General features: G+C 40.2%; 1 long non-coding RNA gene across 1 annotated transcript in view; it reads left to right on the top strand.

Moving 5' to 3' along the window:
* The window catches only part of LOC133552696 (uncharacterized), a 90,481-nt gene that overhangs the window by 44,271 nt on the left and 43,710 nt on the right, over nucleotides 1-2,500 (top strand). The window contains exon 3 of the long non-coding RNA XR_009806750.1: nucleotides 2,075-2,169. This is a non-coding gene — a long non-coding RNA (uncharacterized LOC133552696). The remainder of the gene's footprint in view (nucleotides 1-2,074; nucleotides 2,170-2,500) is intronic.

Raw genomic sequence — 2,500 nt, 5'->3', positions numbered from 1 at the left:
AAAATGTATTTCAATACTTTTCGGTAGTTTTTGATACTTTTTTTAAATAAAGGGGAACCACAAAAAGTGTGATTATTGGCTTTATTTTAACAAAAAATATTAGTGTACATGAAACATATTTTTATTATTGTCATTTAGTCCTCAGATAAAATTGTGAACTTGTCTTTTAGTAGCAAGTAAACAAACAAAGACTCCTAATTAGTCTGCTGACGTATGCAGTAACATTGTGTCATTTATACACCTACTGTTTTGTCTACATTATAAAGGACAAACTGTAAAAAATGATTATTATTCTACTTTTTTATCTACTGTTAATATCTGCTTATTTTCTGTTTTAACATGTTTTATCTACACTTCTGTTAAAATGTAATAATCACTTATTCTTCTCTTCTTTGATACTTTACATTAGTTTTGGATGATACCACACATTTATGTATCGATCCGATACCGAGTAGTTACAGGATCATACATTGGTCATATTCAAAGTCCTCATGTGTCCAGGGACTTATTTCCCGAGTTTATAAAAATAATATGAATTTCCAAAAACTAAAAGGAGATGTTTTGATGCCAAAAAATATCAATGTAATCATAGTACTATCGACTTGATACACTCCTGTACTTTGTATCATTACAGTGGATGTCAGGTGTGGATCCACCCATGGCGTTTGTTTACATTGTGACACCGGTTGTCATGCCTATGTGATCATGTTTTGTTTTAATCATGTTTTGTTATTTTTCAGCCCACTCAGTTCCTGTTTTTGCACTTCTTGGTTTGTTTTGTCACCATGACTACCCAATAGTTTTCACCTGTCCTCATGTCTCGCACCTGTTTTCATTGATTATGTCACTGATGTTTAAGCCTGTCTATTTCTGTTGTTCATTCTGGCAACATCACCCTCAATCAGCTGCTACGCACCTTGTAATCCATGCCAATGATCCATGTCCCGTTCTCGTTCTGTTCCAAGTAAGTTTTCTCGTTATTTATGCCACAGTGCAAGTTTTTGTTTTATGTCTATAGTTTTGCCTTAGTGCGAGTTTTGTTTTCACAGCCAAGTTTTTGTATCGCGATTGTGCGCTCCTTTTGGTTGCCTTTAAAATAAAATATGTCTTTACCTTCATGCCATCTCCGGTCCAAGTTCACTTGCATCTCGGGAAAACAACCACCTCATAGTCCAAGTATTGACACCGGTGAGCTATTGTATCCTCCTACGGTGTGTAGTGAAGCATGTTTAGCTATTTCTCGTCCTCCAATGATAATGATACTTTATTTGTTGCCATGGAGGCGAGGATTAGTGATTTAGTAGTAGCAGCAGTGTTATAAGTTCACCTTTATCTTTACTTTTGAGGCCAAAATGCGTCCATTCTCCCTTTTCTGTCCACACCCTGTGTTTGCTTGTAAGTACTCTGTGTGTGTGCGGTGCCGAACATGCTCCTCTGCTCGTGAAAAACCAGAACAGCAATGATGACGACAGGTGGGGAACTGGTACTTTTTAGAGGTGGTATAGTACCAGGGTACTATTCTAGTACCAGTATACCGTACAACCCTATAGCAAGTCCATTCTATGTATCATACTTGATCATTTCGCGGTATTGCCATATTTTAGCTGAAAGGATTTAGTAGAGAACATCGACGATAAAGTTCACAACTTTTGGTTGCTAATAAAAAAGCCTTGCCTGTACCGGAAGTAGCAGACGATGTGCGCGTGATGTCACGGGTTGTGGAGCTCCTCACATCTGAACATTGTTTACAATCATGGCCACCAGCAGCGAGAGCGATTCGGACCGAGAAAGCGACGATTTCCCCATTAATTTGAGCGAGGATGAACGATTCGTGGATGAGGAAAGTGAGAGTGAAAGACCAAGAAAAAAAAAATTGACGGCAGAGCAATTCAGATGTTATTAGACAAATTTACTAGGATAATTCTGGAAAATCCCTTATCTGCTTATTGTGTTACAAGTGTTTTAGCGTTTTAGTGAAAGTCGGAGGGGTGTGGTGACCGCCAGTGTCTCTGAGGGAAGCCACGTTTCTCGACGAGGGCCGGGCTGATATTTTATTATTTTCTCTCCTCCACAGTGGAAGCATCCCATGTTCGGGGACGGCCGGTCGGAGGAGGCAAGAGAGTCCGCAGCCGCAGAAGGAACGACGCAAGCTCTCCGCTCATGTCTACGGTAAGAGCCGTCTTAATACCACCATTTTCTCACCGAAACCTGCCGGTTGACATGTGGTAGGGAACCATGTTCGCTTGACCGCTGTGTTCCAATGTAAAGCTTCACCGTCAGCTTTCGGTAATGCAAACAAGGAAACACCGGCTGTGTTTGCGTTGCTAAAGGCAGCCGCTTCCCACCTACATCTTTCTTCTTTGACGTCTCTATTATTTATTGAACAAATTGCAAAAGATTCAGCAACACAGGCGTCCAGAATACTGTGGGATTATGCGATTAAAGCAGACGACTTACAGCTGGGATCAGTGCTGGAAGAAAATGTCCTCTACAATCTTCA

Source organism: Nerophis ophidion, linkage group LG05 (genome assembly GCF_033978795.1).
Source record: "Nerophis ophidion isolate RoL-2023_Sa linkage group LG05, RoL_Noph_v1.0, whole genome shotgun sequence".
Taxonomy (NCBI): Eukaryota; Metazoa; Chordata; class Actinopteri; order Syngnathiformes; family Syngnathidae; genus Nerophis; species Nerophis ophidion.
The sequence above is the reverse complement of the archived record's forward strand: the minus strand, read 5'-3'. Positions and strand labels throughout refer to the sequence as shown.